Source organism: Hylaeus anthracinus, unplaced genomic scaffold, assembly GCF_026225885.1.
Source record: "Hylaeus anthracinus isolate JK02 unplaced genomic scaffold, UHH_iyHylAnth1.0_haploid 12002, whole genome shotgun sequence".
Classification (NCBI taxonomy): Eukaryota; Metazoa; Arthropoda; class Insecta; order Hymenoptera; family Colletidae; genus Hylaeus; species Hylaeus anthracinus.
In genome coordinates, this window is record NW_026534349.1 from 9,331,052 (window position 1) to 9,350,595 (window position 19,544).

General features: G+C 40.8%; 1 protein-coding gene across 3 annotated transcripts in view; it reads left to right on the forward strand.

Annotated features, from left to right (window-relative positions):
- The window catches only part of LOC128892113 (beta-1,4-N-acetylgalactosaminyltransferase bre-4-like), a 94,071-nt gene that overhangs the window by 14,571 nt on the left and 59,956 nt on the right, over window positions 1–19,544 (forward strand). Inside the window, exon 1 of one of the 3 annotated variants that reach the window (XM_054152239.1) lies at window positions 4,916–5,617. The exons of 1 other annotated variant lie outside the window; for it this stretch is intronic. The gene's annotated coding sequence lies outside the window, so the exon portion shown is untranslated. Of the gene's footprint in view, window positions 1–4,915; window positions 5,618–13,339; window positions 13,379–19,544 lie in introns of those variants that run through there. One more of the 3 variants, XM_054152236.1, reaches the window with a different exon arrangement.

A 19,544-nucleotide genomic window follows, 5' to 3' on the forward strand; every position in this document is an offset into this window, starting at 1 on the left:
TGGCATAGGGAACTAGGTACGTACACAACGTGGCGGTGCATTTAATCGTTGCGTAAAGATTCGAATTTCACGACCGTTGGGTAATATTGTGATCAGTCGACTTAAATACACCATTTCCAAGAATCGTATCCGTCCTTCGCGTCGTACGTGCTTTCTTGCTAACCAAAAAAAAATGTAAACACGCCCAGGCAGCGACGAGCACGCATCGTTTCTATGTAACGTCGTCGAGGTCGCGAGAAGGATTTTGTCTATCGAGTATGAAGTGCTGCACGAACAAATATTTTTATTTTCATTCGAACCGAGTCTAGAAGTGTTAATGTACATCTTCTTTTCATTTATTCGATATTTAGTTACTAAATATATTAAAATTACTGAATTATTGACAATATGAACTAGATACATATTAATTGAATTGTGCCTCCATTCTCTATTTTCAAGGAGCGTTGGTTAACGAATAAGTGTTAACGAATGTGTTCAAACAGAACATAATTGAACATTAAGGAGAGAATTGAGTTAATCGAACTAACACAAACTAACATAAACATTAACTTACACATTCCCTTTCGTAGTTATTAAAAAAACCTCATTCTTTTCGGTTTCGACTGCTAGTAACTCGAGCAAGGCGAAATTGAATGGAAAGCACACCGGAATAAACATAATCCGCGCATGGTTCCTTTCCCTAGGTTAAATCATTCGTATTTCGAAACGTTGCGTTCCGGCAGCGGGAATAGAGATTATTTCAATTCCGTTCTTATCCAACCGTTCGAAAGAAGACTGGGGTGTAAATTGGCCAGTCTCCAAGATACCTCGTCAGCGCTCGGAAGCTTAAGGGGGCGAAAAAGGGTATAGAAGCCAAGTCAAGTGGGGATATATATTTTCCTTATCAGTTTTTGCACGGGGAGCTCGAACGGTAGACACCTTCCGCGCGCTTTCCGCTCCGCGGCTCGACGTCCGAATTTAAAGCCCGTATTACATGGATCAACGAAATGTTTTATGCGAGAGATCCGAACGATTTCGCGGAAGCGCCGACGAGTGCATTTAATTTAACCACCGTAAATTACGTTGTTTACCGCGAGCAGAAATGTGGAAACGTGTTGTCATTTGACGAAATCTTCTTTACGCTAAACGGATCGCTTCTCCAGCGAGACTAGGTAGTCTTTCTGAAAAGGTGAAGGAGAGCTTTTTCTCTTCGTACCGCTTCTGCCTCGATTCGTGCCACGTTTTCTGACGTTAACTGTTCAAAATGGGGGCATACGTATCGAATAAAATGCTTTGTGACCCGTGGTATCGAAAAGAATCGCAACGTTTAATAAATTACGAATGTACACGGTGCAACCCCAGCATGCGTCGAGAGTTTAGAAATTTCTAAGCATCTCGGCCCGACGGGAGCACGTATCAACTAATTATTCGATTAGAACGACGGAATAGTACAGAAGCTCGTTGCGTTCCAGCGGTTCCAGCGGTGAGATCCTCGCGTTAGGGTAATACAGTTTGCTCGTTAAACATCCCGTAGCTTTCAGGGTGTTTCGAGGGGTAACGGAATATTCTATGCGACCGCTTAAGTTCATTTTGAAATTATCGAGAGAACGGGGACACGGTACGTTAACCAATTACGTCCGCTGTGTGCCTAGCGGTCGTTAGAGAAGTTACGGGAAATGAAAATTCCGTAACGTTAAACGCGAAACGGAAGTAACCCCGGTGGCAGGTAGCTCGATTCGAAGTGGATGTCGGATTCCATTGTCTTTCAGGAAGCCTGGGGAGTGACGCCCTCTCGCGCGTCTCACGTCCGCGGGCAAGAGCCTCTTCTGTGTTTCCTTTTCATACTTAACACCCTGGTCATGCATAACGCGACGTGCGAGCACACGTCCTCGAGGAAGGTGGCACCGGACGCGTACAACCGGCTCGCACACGTTGTCATCGTTGTGAGAACATCGTCGCTAAGCAGGTTTCGTGCGAAAACCCACCATCGACGCCGGAGATAACCCGTAAGCGTTTAGACGCGTTAATTAGGCCAGAAATATAATCGTACAGAGAAGAAACGTGGCGATTCGACCAGATACGCGAACGCAAGCCTGGGAAAAATTCCACGTCGATTCCAGTACCATGGGAGAGATTTATCGCGGATACCTGGGCTCGTTGGCGGAATCACGGGGAACGTGCGCGTTGCATTAATTATGCGAACGAATAACGCTCCATTCGATCCGGGAATCATTCTGCGCCGAGGAAACGTTCACACCGGATTTGCGTCTTAATTACGTAGACTTAGTTTTGGGCAATCGATACTTTGATTGGTGATTATTATTTTTAATATGAATGACAAATCTGAGGTACTGTTTCGGAATAACTCGGTCCGTTTCCGCGGCGGACTTCTCCTTCGTGGTTGTTTGTAGTTTTTTTTTTTGGATCGACGGTGTTTGTCACGCGTTTCGCTTCGTTCGCGACTCCCGGCCTCCCCACTCTCGGTGCTCTGCTTTTTTTACGTGCTGGCGGATTATCGTCGCTTTCCGAAAACCGAAAAAGTTCAGTTGGCCAATTGTATCGCTTGCGAATAATCAACTCGCAAACGAGGAGCGATCAGAATCAAATCTCTGTAGTTAATTTAATCAGCCTGATTCCGAGTCCTTTTTCCGCTTGGCGGTTATCTCGTGCGTGGTTATCTCGTATTAATCGATAGAAATGTTGAAGCAATAAGTATTCGCACAACTGTTTAAAAGTACTTTACTAGAAATTTGATGTTTTCTAATTCGCACGGAGCAATAACTTATGTGTTTACGTTACAAACTCTACTGTAAGTGGTTCGTCATAAGAATCGTACAAATACTTATTGCTTCTATACTTTTACCCATTTTTCGCAATTTTTTGTTAATTTCACAAATTATATTAACTAGTAAATGTTTTTTGGACTATATCTGTCTTAGAGACTTTCGAGAATATGTAATACATCATTGATTTTAAAAATAGAAGTTACAAAGAAACTACAATTTCACAGAAAAGTTTTTTGGGAAATTGATCGGTGTATGAATACATTCTACAGCCACTGTACATACTCTTTGAAAGTGTTATCTAGAGTATTAACCATAGTTGATTCTCACATGAATGCCTCCACCTAATACTCTGAACGTATCACGTTATTTTCATCCCGACACTGGTCCGTTTTAGGTAGAAATAAAACGCGAAGATAGACAAATAGAATTAGTTCGCCTGTAAGAGGAAAGCGTCGGTTTGGATTGGTGAATGGATACCGTTGACCGAGTCCTCTCGCGCGATTAGTACGAAAATATGAGGACAGAACTAGTAAATTCTATAAATACTCCCGGTCATATGCGCGACCGAGAAGTGCGAGTACCCGTGTACCGAGTAACCTGCATGTTCGACATTAGTTTGCGGTTTGTCGCGCGTCAACAAGTTTGGAAGTTGATTTGTACGTAATATATGCATCGATCTAGCTGGTAGCTGGTATATTTTCGTGCCGCGACTTTATCTTCTTACGAAATATCGGAGAAAGTGTGGCCCCGTATACGTGTTAATTTGCGCTGAAAAGTTCTCATAACTTGTTGGATTTGGTTCTCCGATCCACCTGAAAGACTTCGAGAACGTCGTGGTTTCGCAAGCCTTTATCGTATTTATAGTATTTGTTATCGCTGGGGCTGTAATGACATTTAAACGATGATATTCTTATGAAATTCGTATATGTATTAACGATTTGTATGTTTACGAATATGTTAGTGGTTTTGAGACCGTGGTAGGTCCTACGATTTTCAACTGAAATATACGCCTCTCCAAGACCAAATTGTGAATTATGTGACATATACCGAACAGAATATTATTCTCCCATGATCCTGTGCCGATTTTATTCCTAAAAAGTGCGTGGGTGTATAGGCCCACCAACCCGCACGCGTTTCGTTCTTCCGGTCACGGCGATGTTAATCAAAATTTCGGTTTGGGACATGTTCGTACTTTTATTTCGTCCCCCTTCTGATTTGAATATTGTACAGGAAATGCAATGAAATTCACCAGACCGAAGATATCGCGTGTCTCGCTATCGTGCGTTCGCATGGCCTTTAATTTCGTTTCGGTGACCAAAAAACCGTCGGTGTCCCGCGCCGGGACGCCCGCCGTTGCATCCTATACAGCGAGATTGCACCATGAAAAGTAAACAGCCAGCCGTTTCGTCGGCTGCTCGCCTCAATTTCTAGGGTTATCGTCAACGGGAGCGACAGTTGACAAACCACTGATGGCTCGGCCAATCTTGAAGCAATTAAGATTAACATTTCGCGGTCGCCAGGCGGTAGTCATCCGTTGCAGCATTTTTGCCGACCTCCTATACACGCTAGACTGGGAAAAATTTCATTTGTAAGGTAATGACGATATGAAACCAGTGCAACTACTACATTTTATTTCGGTATCGAATAAACAATTTTCGTATGATTTTTATCGTGGTTTTAACTTCAACTTATTATATTCGAAATTTATGGAGTATGTCATAACTTGATGTTTATGCAAATTTAGGTACAAAACAGAGATTTTAATAAAAGTATGTCTTATGTATTTTATCATTGATATTGTCCCGTGATATTAACACCAGACCCACCCAATAAAATGTGGAATTAGCCAGAGAAAATTGTCGCGAGGTACATATGCTCCAAAGCGTCGTAGCGAGTCAACTCGAATCAATGCCTTATCCTAATGTCCGCGTTAGACTCCATTTAACCCGCAACTTTGGTCCATTTCTCGGTAGAGCGTAATCGCGGTTACATTTGAATCGTTTAATTAAAAAGCCTATTGACTCTGTGGTCGTCGGTGACGTCCAATGTAGTGAGACTGCTCGCGCTCCGGCCAATCACGTCTCTCCGTCATTGACTCGCGAGTGGTTTGGGTCGAGCGCCGAGGCTCTCGCGTCGACTCACGGCCGCTCACCTCGGCAGTCTTCGCCGAGACGTCGCGCAGTTCGCGTCTGTATCCGCTTTTTCTGCGAAGCGAAAGGTCGCTCCGTTTTTGCGACACGGACCCTGCCTGGTACTTGTGTTATCGTTCTCGGGGCGCAAGTGTCCTACGGTATTCCGTGACGTACGTTTGTAAATCTCTCGAGAGCAAATCGATTCGAGACGAGATATCGAATACGGGGGTAGATTATCGACGAATGCGAACGCGCACCGGTGTGGTGAACGTCGAGTGAATGGTCACGAGGCGGTTCGACAGAGAACGGACCCGACGTGCATGCGAAAACCGGTTGCGTTGAGAAGGTCAGTTACTGGATCGGTGTCAGGAAACGCTTGTTCGACTGTTCGAAAGGACCGATCCTGTTGACTGTCACCGTCTGAGGAAGTGGTGACTATAGAAAGAACTCCATTCGACCGCGTGTAAAGGGCGCGTTTCTCACGGACGCACGCACGCACGCACGAAACGACTCGTGCCTCGAACAGGTCCCGGTTGAAACGTCAAAGGCCAAGGTTGCTGCTTTCACGTGGCCTTTGTTCCGCGGACGAAGATGGAATGAGAGGAAAGAAAGCGAGAAAGAGGGGCGACAAGTATCCAGCACGTGGGCGAGCACGGAAGACCGAACGATCGACTCAGCACCACTCTCGTTGACGGAAAGAGCGGAGGGAAAGTGGAAAAGGTGAGTGTTATGCAACACCCAGCGCAGTGCTGCCGATTTAAAGGGGACTCGCGTTACCTCACGCACCTACCGGTTCCTCTTTTTCTCGTCTAACACCTGCGCCGAGTAACACCCGAGTCTGAGGTGCGATTCGCTTCATCGATAGTTCTTTTGCATTATGTATATCGTCGGAGCATGTGAAGTAACGCGAGAGCTTCTCAATCGTAAATGCACTGAAAGAAGTATCATATCAAGTATCTTGTTCGGTAATATGTATTATTTTGGTACCACGCGAATCATGACAAAATAATGCAGAAGTGTGACAATGAAATTGCGTGGAACAATGTCAATAAAATTATCATGTATAAGCCACAGTGGCTCTGTTCGAAACGAGTAAATGTACCATGTTTAAACAATGCTTCTTTCGGTACTTTTATGATTGAGATTTATCACGCTAACAAGTAACATTAACTATTAATACGTGTAATATTTTTGCTCCATCTGATAGCAGATATTTACTCGACGAGAGTAATTTTATTTTCTCGAATCTTATATTCTGTCCCTACATAAACCACTAAAATCTGCTGTCTAAATTCATGTATTAGGTTGTCCCAAAAGTTTCTTTTGCTTTATCAATAAGTAATACATGCACAATAGTTTATGTTTTATGTTACATTACTGAATTGTTCACGATTCATTTTGCTCCGTTACTGTTTGAATATCTATGAATATCTATGAAATTAGATTGTTTATTTATATAAACACGACCACATAAAATAATTGAGTGCAACTCGCGAAAGAAACTTTCGGGACACCTTAATAAAAATGAACATAACGTAACGGTATAAAATTCAATTTATGTTGGCTCCTAACGAACAGACCCGATCAACCGATTTGTCTATCTTCTATCTAAGCGTTCCGTGCAAATCTTAGAATATTATTATCGTGGCATTGGATTTAATCGTTGAGTACAAATTCGAATTACACGGTCGTTGCGTAATATTATGATACACCATTTCCAAGAACCGTGTCCGTCCTTTCTTGCTAACCAAAAAAAAATTTAAACACTCCCAAGCAGTAACGATTACGCATCGCTTCGATGTAACGACGTCGAGGTCGCGAAAAGGATTTTGTCTGTAGAGTATGAATGAACGGCAAAATATTTACGGGTCGCGAGAACATCTTATCCAGATTGCGGTTATTTCTAGATGTAATTCTCGTGTCGGTCGAGTTTAATTGGTAGATACGTTTATCGTTAGTGCGAGCGAAGTTTGCTATTAGAATAACTGGACAGATGGCAACGTTGTCATTGACTTGTCGCATTAACTCGGGTGACAGCAGGTCGTAGTGCCATAAATTGTCACGCCCCCAAGAAATGTCATAATCGACATCGATTAACGTATTTGTCGACGCTGGTATTCGTATCCTGCGCGATAATTCGCCCGTGGTGCTAAGAGTTCATCTTGTAAATTGTTTTTTATCATCGACGTTAATGATTTGTCACAACGCCGTTATCAAACAAAATTTATTTACGTTCGGAAATATCTACGATAGGAGGCTCCGTCGCTTTACGTTGGTCGCGATCGACTAGATTATACGATTTTCAGCAGTTTTCGATAGAGGTCGCAGTACGGTCGAATCTAATGATCCTCTTAATCTTCGAGTAGTCATCCGTTCCGTACTTGAACGAGTACTTGACCCCGCTAAGTATCATGTTTTAAACGTAGCAAGCCAATCGGTACAAGCATTATTTTATTATTTAAAGTGTACGTTTTCGAGTTGGATCTGCTTTCATATGCAAATATATATCGTACTTGCTTGGTCTTTTTAAGTGCATAGCTGTCACTTCGATTATTGCACTGAATCCATACATCACAATACAATTATTTCTATTCTTCTTGACATTACTTTGCCTTCCATAACTCCTTAATTTTGGCTTAGTTCGCGTTATCGTAAGTCTTCACATTACGTTTACGTTAGTCTTGTCTTTGGCACACGTTTGTTGGTGCCCATTGGCCCCCATCTAGCTAGGGTAGTTCCATATTCGTATGCTACAGTCTCTGAAGGCAAACATGTATCGTAGATTAATGATTTTACGACGAGTGACGATTTGCTATCGCGGGTTGAATGTTTGAGTAGGCAGTTAGACAACTCTAACGAGTAGTGACACGCGAACTTTGATAGGAAGTGTACACAAAAAAGCGTGTCTACAGTAAAAATAAGTAACGACATGTTCGATGATTCCGATTGATTTCTATTCGTGATACAAAAATGGAAAATGTTGCCTTTCTATTTCGCAGCTCACGTCCAATGGCAAATTGCGGGCCACCTATCGCGCAACTCGCCGTGCAAAAAGCCTTTTATATAGCGAATCGACACTCCAGCCATTGAAAGAACTGTCTCAATTTTCCTTTGAAGTTACGGGGTTTCTGTTTGGAACCGTTTTGCCATTTTTCCGAGCTCGAGACCCGTGGCAATTGTACACGCGTTGGATCGTTTCGTTTCAAAATTGATTTGATTCGACGAAGCGGCAGCTGACTCAGCGAAACGAACGAAATTTAGAATGGCCGTCGGTCTTTCAATATTTAATTTGTTCGATAGTTTCGGTATCTATATACAATATATCTATACAGTTAGATGGTTTTGTAAATTTGTAATAACACCAAGCTTCGGGGTTTATTTAATGAAAGTGAAGCGAAGAAATTTGTAGCGTTTATTCCTCCAGCATTCGGAAATGAGGCATTTATCTAGCTTAAAGAACAGATTTCTTTAAAAATAGAATTCAAAATAATAATCGCTAGAAATTTTCTATTAGCTAAGATCAAAATGGTAACGCTTGACCGATCGTTGGTGTTATTGGACGACCTTTCTCCTTCATTAACGATTCGATGCCATCCAGACGTAAGGCTGTTTGAAATTCTTTCAATCTATTGCGTGTTTTCCCGGAATCTCGAATATAAACACTGGAACAAATACCAACGTTTCGATTGATCATCGTAAACAAGCTCAGGGGGAATGTTTATACGCTTCATACGAAGTGGATGCCGTTCGATTTACGGTTCACCGTTAACAGAACAGCTGTTACTACACCGCGAAAAGAATATTTTTTTTGGACATTCGTTGCAGAACGTACCACTCGTTCCATAATAGGAGCTGGATATTATTTAAAAATAAAATACTTCAGCTGATATTTTGATGATAAATGCTACGTATGTTCAAACAAAATACTATTCTTTTAAATTATTGCAACACGAACTTATGAAGTGTTTTATTTCTTTCTTACCTATGGCCTACCTGAAGCTTATCTAAGTAATCTTGTCATGAAATATTACTTTCAATATTCATTATCGATTTAACACATCGATTGCAACGGAATTTATTGTCGTGATACTTATTTTTGATATCTAATCTAAATTCACGAATCTTAACTAGATTTATTTTCCTTAGTACCTCACTTCCCGAATTAATTTCTTTTTCGGTGAATAAGCCACTTGGTTTTACCCAAAAGCAAGAAACATATCGCGTTTTATATACGTTTCCGTATCTTCACATTTTTGTTTAAGATAAAATTACATTTTGTTAAGGTAACCGTTTTCCTCCCCCAAAGGTGTTACAGACACGTGCTACCATTTCCGATAATTAGTTTCCATCGCTTTGTTTCAATTTTGCTACTTAGCGCGGTGTTTCGGAATCCGCGTTATCGTATATTGGTAAATGTAAAAAAAAAAAAAAAAAATATACATGTCGAACTGAGTAACCTCCTCCTTTTCGAAGTCGGTTAAAAACGGTATCTGTGTTTTATTGGCTCGAATCGTGGTGGTAATGGTGACTGATTGTGTTTCGAATTTCAATTTTGCGTTGTCGCGTGCGCGTCGCGAATGAAACGAATGGAAAGAAAGCGAACGGGTATGGGTTGACAGAAGCTTTAGGGGTTGTGGAGTAATTCCCCTCGCTACGAACTACGAAGCCTTTGCTCGACTCATCATTGGAGTCTTTGCGTTCTCTTTCGTCGGTCGTTGGTCACTTTTCGTCGCGTTGCTCGATTAGATTAGATTCATTTAGCTAAATTAATTCGAATTCATTTTCACGTCCTAAGTGACAGACACATGTTACCGATTAAGATTAATAATATCACGTAGTTAACGATAACGCATTGACTGTCACGTCATGAACGGATGTGTGGTACTAATGGTACGGCCACCGAGGTCACGCTTTTGGAGACACAAGATTTATGTTCGTAACGCGATGCAGATATCCAAATCTTCTTTTTATATACGTTTACTTGTAGTCGCTTCAACAGCAGAGTTCGTTGGGGACTAATAGAAATTACGAATTTTATTTCAATCATTATTTGATTGATATTATTCTTGTATGTTTTTGTATATTTACTCTTGTCGTAAGCGCATAAATATCCGGAGTGTACTAAATTAGTATTAAAATTATCGCTTTGCTTTGGTTTGTGCTACAGTCCATTAGAATATGATAGAATAGGGTACCTTGTATGATTCACACACCGGATGCGATAAACTTTGTAAAAGCATACTGCTTGTCCCTTACGATTGAAGTGGCGATTGAAGTTATAAAATTAATCCAAACCTTGTCTTCCCGGAAATCTCGATTATCGCAAGAGCATTCATCCCCCTCGTACACAATAATCTACTATACGATGGTTCTACTGTAAAAATACAAGTTATAAGAGAGATCAAACTTGTGTTCTAAACAAGTTTTCCTAGAGAAACTCCTAAGCCAGAGTTTCTGTACGCGTGGATCATGATAGAAATATGTCTCTTCTTTGCCAAGGACAGATTTGTATCGAAACGGTTCCCGATATCGGGTCGCTCGGTACTTTGTTCGTTTTATTGTCCAACATAGAAGGGGTAAGCATATACCCGATTGGTTTAAAGGTCGATCGATTTTCGACTTGGACTTGCTCCAAATTCGGGCTACCGTGAAATCGCTTTTACCGCCATATACGTAGAATGCACTCGACTTTGCCATTTTATAAAGTAGATTCTACTCGCTTCGAGTAGGGGGCTATGCAAATTGAATTTTATACGCAACGAAAGATATTTCCCGTGAAAAATTGTTCGGCTCGGTCGTCGGATACGCAAACAAGCCTTGAAATTGGCGAATCTTTATTAATTCGTCGTTGAAATAGCTGTTAGGTATATTCTGCCCGATCACTCGATGAAGGAACTGTCGCGATTCGAAAGATCGTATGCATTTGGACGATCAGAAAAGAGACTGAATTTTCCAACTTTTTATTAGTTGAATTATATGTTTCCAATTTTTGTTTTATATTACTCACATGCAACATCTATTCAAATTGACCTGCATATGACTCGACAAAGTCATTTAATTCGAATTCATTATAACGTCCTAAGTGATAGACGTATTTATATGTTATCGATTAAGGTTAATAATATCACGTAGTTAACTATAACGCGTTGACTGTCAATCATAAAGTGGAGCTTTCATTTTGAGTATCCAGCCTTAAAAAGACCGAACATTCGCGTGTCCTGCGTAAAATTTAAGGTTGAATCCAGCACCGTAATTTGATTATAGTACTCTGCGGTATTTCATACTTTTTCCCATCGCGGAGACGGGTACAAAGGTATGGAAATTTGAAGCGGAACAGAGAACGCCGACGAAACGCATGTCCTGCAGGCAGAAATATGCACGCGGTAATAAAATTCATTATTGTCTGTCGCCGTTGAAATTTATTACCGAGTCGCATCGTTTCAATAGCAGGTTGCTTTATGTCCCTCGCGTATTCCCGTACTTCACCATCGGCGCTGTCAAAAGAACAGTATCTAATTAATAAGAGACATTGAAATCCGACGGGGGAATGACTGACTGGGGTTTAAATGTATGTCATTTTTACTATTCGTTAAAGTACGCGATAGCGAAGAGCATTCACCTGTAAGTTTCGAAACACTTGAAAATTTCTCAGGGCTTGCAAGTCGACTTCGTTTATTATCAGCGACGATACTAGTTTTAATCGAAACAATGAATTCACATAAAATTATATTAGGTCACCCCGTAAGTTCGTGTTGAAGACTGTGTCAATATTTAATAAAAAAAGCTACGAAAATGTTATAGTGACGGTGTAATGACTATATCAGAAAGGTGAGGAAATATTGTACAGTGAGAGAAATTTCACATATTAATTTGAGTGGTAGAAGTATAACTGATATGAACTTTTGAGACGACCTAATATAATATAATATAATACCTAATAATAGTTCACAATTTAGACAGAGATTTATCTAGATGCAGAATTGATCGATAGTTATTCGAATAATTTGCATCGTTTATAGTAAACTAGATGTTCAGAGTATACATCGACATTTCAAAAAGTACTAACAAATGCATCCCACTGTTTGACAGTCGAGCACAATGATTGAGAATTGATAGGCATCCTCGGTAATGGGTATGCCATTGGATTCGCCACATCGCTACTGTTAGGGGATGGCAAATAGCGCGTCCATCACAGATAGTCGCATTTCTCATCGTCATTGGTATTTTAGCGTTGTTTTGTCTGCCTTGGCAGCAAACATACTTCACCTCTGGCATTATCCAGTTCATATCCGGTGCATTATGCTGCGTATCCTGCAGCCCGCGGTTTCGTGTAGCGACTCGAGAGAGTGGCTCGATATCGGCGCATGTAAAACCCTCTGCTCTTCTCCCCTCTCGTGTCTTCTCTCGTCTTCACCTATGCGTCAATGGTGAAGCAATTGCGTACAGGGATTCAGTGTCGAGCTATAAACTATCGCAGTTAAGGGCATTAGTTAAGGGCAATTGTTCGTAGAAGTCGAACACGTGTCCGTTTACGTTTTATAAACGCCTTGACCAAGGTAAATCGAGGCCGTCAAACCAGTAAAATCAGGTTAATCGTTCGAGATCATGATGGCTTTCGTTGGGAATGGAATTGTTCACGATTGGAACTGGTAACGATACAATTCTATACTGTAGGTACTCGAGTTAAGAAAACACTAGATACATGTATTTCTAGGTTCATTTCAAATGTTGTTTTTATATGGTTTTATTTTTCGTCGCATTTATTGCTCGGTAATTATCGACGGGAATTGAATTTCGGTTTGATTAGTGATATTATATACTATTGTCGAGTTTAGTCCTCTAGAGATAGTTGATGATGTTTTGCACATGTTTCTGAGTTCAAGTTATACTTCCTTCTCTGTAGCTCCAATCTTCTGCACTCGTACAGTAGGTGGTCAATTGTAATTTCCTTATCACAGGAGTCACAGTGGAGAGGGTCCGTTTTCTGTAGTAGATGCTCATGTGTGATTTTTGAGTGCTCAGTTCTCAATCTAGTCATTATTATTTTTTCTCTTCTGGTCATAACGCTTTGAGGTACTGATTGGTAAAAGTCGTGTGTTACATTGTGAGTTTTTTTGTTTCTTTGTTGTTCCATATTTTATCCCATTCATTTCAAGTGTTATTCATCGCTCTGTCTACCTTAATTATGCGTCGCGGTTTGGACGCGTATTGGTTGTCTCGCAATCCCGTTGATATCGAAGTATTCAATATTCAAGGCTCGCCATTGGTAGTTTGAATTCTTTATTAATCTCGGCGCTTGCCTGAGAGATTTAATAGATTAATACTCGTTTATGACTATGTATACGACGGATTCATTAAATAAGACTGATAATAGATTCCAATTAAAAATCGACATTCCAACAGTAATAGCCGTGTCTAATGATTGTTTTTTCTTTGAATTTCAGCCGTCGCAAAAATATCCAGACGACATCATCCTTCACTGTAAGTTACATACAAGATTATATTACTGATTTATCGCGCATTAATGTTGACACACAATTTGTCGACTACACGATTCGTCGAAGAATCGATCGTAAATTATTGTTCGTTTAACGTGAACGTCAATTACCTGTCCTTGGCGTTCTATCGAGAAATCCTCTATTATGGGGAAAGTGCTTAAAATTTTATCAAGCACTAACGTGAACATTGTAGTTCTTATCTTGTACTCGAGCTCGTGGTAAAGAAAATTCTCATTTGATAAAAGGTTTTACGCGTGTAAAAACCTTTCGAGTCTGAGTCTCCTTATCGATTAGGCTCTTGACTTGTATGTATTTAATACATTCGAAAAATGACGATCAAATATTTAAATTTAGATAATTTATTGTATATGGTTTATAGACTGCACAATCGGTCCTTCAGAACATTGACATGTTTATTGTTTGATTCGTCGCGATTTATACTGTCAAATCTAAACTTTTAAAAAATTCACCTACCTTATATATTTCTAACATATTTCTCCCAGCGAAACGAATTTCCGTATCGCTGTTAGTTTTTGAAAAATGCGAAATCGTCGGACGTACCGCGCAAAAAGTGAATCCGTTTTTGCATCGATGGTCCGAGAAGGATTTATTCGATGCCACGAAGAGAAATCCTGTCGTCTCGGCCGCTTTTTACCGTTCGGCTCGCGCAACAACGTTGCAGGATTTTCCGCGGATAGCGGCTTTTAGAGGAAAACTTTGGATTAAAGAAAGAGTAACGGCTGCTTCGTCGTCGGTTTCATATTCTTGTTCGCGATCCCTTCGAGTCACGTCGCGAAAAAGCGCTAAGCGGAACACCAAGGCGACTCGGAATGTGGCGTGTTTGCAATTACTTTTCCTTTCATAGGAGTCCAGCATTATTCCACGATGACGCGTCACGTGCGTCGAATAATCAACGCCAATTTATTCCTCTGTGTTCTTCTAAATCAGTGCTTCTCAAATTTAACTTTCGCTAGGGAACCGTTGGAACTCACTGGAATCGAATTTGAAATAAAGATTGTATCTGTTTGTTAATAGTCCCACAATTTTCATTTAATTTAAATAGCTTCATATTTCTTAATTTAGTTACTCAAATAATGCATAGAACTTAACGTGAACTGTGGATTTGAATGGGGTTTCTTGAAATTCATTTAATATCGTAGATTAACCCTTCGATTGCGAAAGGCGTATACGCCATCGAGAAATGGGATCAGAAAAATGTTTGTATTCGTTAAATCAATTTTAAAAAAAACATCAGCTTATAGGGGATGCTGAAACGAAACTTTTTTATATTTACAGTTTACTAATAGGATGCTTAGATTCGAAAATAAACATTGAAAAGATAGAAATTCGTAGGAAAAATTGAATTTCAGGAAGAAGGTCTTCTAAGTTTTCTAAGATTGCAGTGTCCTATTGCAAATAGAAAGTTCAAACGATTTCCTTTTGTACTTTTTATATTAAATTCTCACCTTTCTAGTAAAATTTAAAACTGACTTTTTAAATTTACTTGTACTTAGTGTACATAAACGCTCTTGTTTGAGAAGCACTGTTTTAAATTGAACTCTTTCGCATAGGCAAAACGCACGCGTGACGTCTTGATTTCTTTTCGCCGGCGCGCTGCGCACACACCAGCTAACGTTAGTTTACCGCCGCAGCGTAGAATTCGCGATACATTCTTGTCCGTATCGTTAACGCGTGGGCAATCGTCGTGACAGCGCTCGCAGGATACGTGCAATTTACGTTAATGCCGTAGTTTCGACGTGTCCCGGTGCAACTCGAATTTTCTTCCGCGATTGTTGTCACGTCACGCTTCAGGAATATACGCGACGGAAAAAGTATTCCCGCGTTCACACGATCCGTCTCTTGTTGCTATTAAGCCAAGCTCCGAGGGTGTTTAGACGACAAAGTCGACGTTTCCTTTGAGTGCGTTTGCTGAAGCCACCAGATATCTTGCAACTACGGCCTGGAAACGCGTCGATATTCTAAGATTTAACAAAGTAGTAGCCTTTCGAAAAGGAAGAGGTAGAAGAGTAAAAGTTAAAGCTCCAAAGCTTGTTTTTTCTTCGATGCCACTTTTCTCGTCCTAGTTTTACAAAGTCTCGAGAAGCAATCGATGGATTGACTTGAGATGTTCCACGAGCGATTTGTGTTTCAAGCATTTGTTTGGAAGTTACGATCATTTTAAATCGACGACGATTCCCATTTTCTGGCCGTGTGTTTTTTCTTCGTTAGTTTTATAATAACTTTCCTCATTTTGCCGATAGTTGTGAGTTTATAACTCTGTAACATCTTCCATTGGCACTCGTTGCGTTCGAGATTCGCCAATCTTCTTGCTTCCTTTTCTATATAATAATCGCGGTCAACCGCTTCGATTTTCGATCGATTGGAAAGTTCGATTCTGGTGGTTGGAGCTATTACGCTCGTCCTAAGAAAGCAACAGGAACGTAACGCGCTACAATGACGAACATTAGTACGAAGAATGCTGCTCGTCCGGGTCGTCGGACCGCGACTCGCGCTTGTGTTTCTCCCGCTGTAGTTCGTGCACGCGCTCGTCGGTCCAGACACACCACACCGCGAGTCGTAGTTCATAAATAATTTATGTTGCAAGTTAGGCGGTCACGCGATCTCGATCGTGTCACTCCGTTTCTTACCGGCGCGCTCGATGGGCCTCGGTACTCGAAAAGGGGAAAGAACCTTAAATTGCAACAGTTGCATTGCACTTATCGAGTATCATTTCTTGGCTGTGAAATTAGGTTGATTAACAGATTTCAACGAGAAAAGTCTACATGTCTTATGCCCTGGTACGTTTAGTTTTATTTTGAACTCGATGAAGTAGTAAAAATATATTATATAGACGGCAGAGATGCAAATGATCGTTGCAACCATTAAAAATCGACCGGAAAATACGATAATTACAGGTAATATTCCGCAAATGGGTTGGTTAAGTCACGAGTCCTTTCTTTTTTTAAATAGATCCGATCTCTGCGCGGTGTCCTCGAGCGAAACCTGTAGGTGGAACCTATTCGTGATCGGTAGATAACAGGGCCTTTAGAGAAATATTAATTTGTACTAGGGTCTTTCACTTGCTTTCCGCGCGACGGCGTGTAACAAATTGAGAAAGATAACACGCTGCGTAGATAGAAATTATAGCAGAGCCGATAAGGTGCCTGTTATTAAACACGCTTGATCTTTTATTCCCAACCATTACCCATTCCCAATTCCCCGTACCTTACATCCTCTGTACAATAATTGTACTATTTATTTTTCTTGCTTATCCTTTTCCCATTTATGTACACATTCACGTACATATACTTTGCAATTACATCTAGTAACGCCACTTAAGGCGTATCTCGCTCCCCATTTCCCTTAATTGAACGTTTACCTCGGATGTATAATACCGCTGGCATTGCGCAACGGATAAGTAAATAATATACTCGAGGCGAATAAAACAGTCGTTGAGGAGGACTGTAGACGCAAATTGAACGACTCGTGGATGCGAGTTAACGAAACGTAACTGTATCGTTCAAACGCAGCTAATACCGAACGACGTAATAAGAAAGGAATTAATTTCTTTCGAACGAGCGGTTGCACCGTTATCCGCGTTACTTCACGGCTTAGGGAGTTCGCAAAGAATCCGCGAGGTGTACGTATGTATCATTGTCAGAGTGTAGTCACGTTCGATGAGCACTCGACCGATGCAAGAAGCAACGGATTCGTTTGCGCGTATCCCCGCATCTGGCGATCTGCCCGACAGCGAAACGAAAGTTAACCGGCTGTTTTGTTCGTTGAGTTAGAAAAAGGCTGGCAGTATCACCGCGGAACTTTCCTGATGTTAGCTTAGAATGTATCAACTGTTCTTTCTTCTGACACCTAATGTTGTCCAGAATGTTCGTGCCGATTTTTATAAAACTTTCAAAGGGATATTGGAATTATATGGGTACCATTTTGTTTCACAACTTTTCCATCTTTTAAGGGATATACTGTTTAAGGGTATATGTATACAGTCAGGCCCATAAGTATTCGTACCTTCTATATCTATTAAAGAAAGTCTAATTTAAATAATATGCTTCATGTTTCCAAATTAAATATATATTTACAATTACAAATTTGTTTGGGAACGTGCAGCATTCATTTAAATTAGACAAAATAAGGTTGTGGATCAAAATGGTACTTATGCAATTTAATAAATATGTATCACTATTCAAATGTGCGTTTGAATTTTTTTTAAAAATTGCCAAGAACTTGCTGGACATCCCAACAGAAACAGACCACAGCTTGGAAGAGAATTTTCTAGGCTGACATTAACTCTTGTATATGGTCACTGGGCATGTAAAAATATTGTTGAACCCTAGTGAAGTTTCAGTTCAGTACGGTTCTGACGTGACCCAGGAAGTGCAAGTCGGTCGAAGCAATCCTGGGGTTAATAATAGCCGAGGAAATGAAACGTTGAACCAAGGAGAAGATTATCAAATATTGTACGAATACTTGTGCCTTCGCTCGGAGATTTTCCACGAGTACGTGTAACAAGGACGGGTTTCTGTCGAACGGTACTCCATTCGAGACTCCGTTTTCCATGCTTAGCGTTCGCGCACCGCCAGAGGAAGCGCGCCTGTCTAACTCGCGTCGCGGTGCTAGGAACGCCCCCGAGGTTATGCCGTGGTAACCGCGCACGACCCTGAGAAACAAATTGCACGTCCGACCTAGCTTCGCGCCACGTTTGTGTACGCAAGTTAATCCAATCCGCGGTAACTTTATTCCCCGGAGTAAGTTCGCGACCTCTTCGAACTAATTGCGAGCTGACCTCTCCCAAGTCGCGAACCGAGTCCAGAGTACGCACCGAGCGATTGAGGATTGCTACATTCGATTGCGGGGGTCCTGGAATGCTCTGTATATTGAATGTAGTCGAGAATTAGTAGAAAATGGCTACAAGAGTGTTCATCGATGTTGCAGAAATGTATTGTTGCAATACTAGAGAATATTAAAGTAAAGAGTAAAGAGGATAAGGAGGCAAACAAGATCACGAACGGTAGAATGCGGGGTTGATCTGTGACCATGGATCCGAGGATCGTTGGTTCGAATTTCCGTGTCTTATTTTTCGTTTAGACTCCTGCAGAAATACTTGTTCTTTTTCTTTTATCGCCTTCGTAGCGTATTTGAAACATTCCGTTCCTTCCCATTCGAAGGATAATTGTATTTTCCACGTGTAAATAAGCCGTGTAATACTACACTCGGGACATGCTGATCGACCGTTGCAATATTCATTGCACCTCCGATGCGGAACAACGTTTCAATCGGCGACAAGAACACATCGCATTTATCGTTGTTGCGGTTTTAGCGTTTCCGCTTCGTTACGGTTGCCTGGTCGATTCGATAAAAGTATGCCCGCAATTAGCGCTGTAATAACGGGCAGAAGAATTTCGCGTAACGTGGAACGACAGCTTATTAGACGACGCGACCAGAAGTGATAAAACGTACGACTGAAAAATGAATCGTGTACTTCTAAACGACGAAAGACGAACTTTCGTTGGCTTCATAACGAACGGTTCATATCTAAAAGAGTAAACCCATAAAACGGTGTAAACTGCCGTGAGGCGTTTACACATTTCCCCCCCTCTTTTCGCGAAAATGCTGGAAATTTATTGGCCAGTGTTTTCCTGGCGGTACCACCACCCTTAACGAGCTCATATTTATCCGGCGATGCTAACAGCGTTCATCCTGGAACCAGCCTTATAACATCGATCCTCTTGTTTTACCTTATCGAGCCAACTTTTAACAATAGGCGAGGGCGAAACTTCACAGAATCGTTGTCAAAAGTAATATTCCGAAACGAGTTGCTGACGTGCATTATAATAATTGACTCTAAAGGGATGATTACATTGTCTATCAATATACAGTCAATTGCCTAAATATTTGTACCGTCTATGACTATTGAAGAAGTTTGACTAAATTACATAATACTTTTGATATCACCAAATGAATTTTTCAGTATGGATTATAAATATAAGTATATAAATAAGCTTATACATGGATATATTGTAGAATCCATAAAACGTTATAGGTTTAACAAAAAACAAAATTTGTATAAAGAAGATATTTTCACAAAAAGTTGAATTTGAATTTTCTTTGTAAATAATTGTCTAATGACAACATAT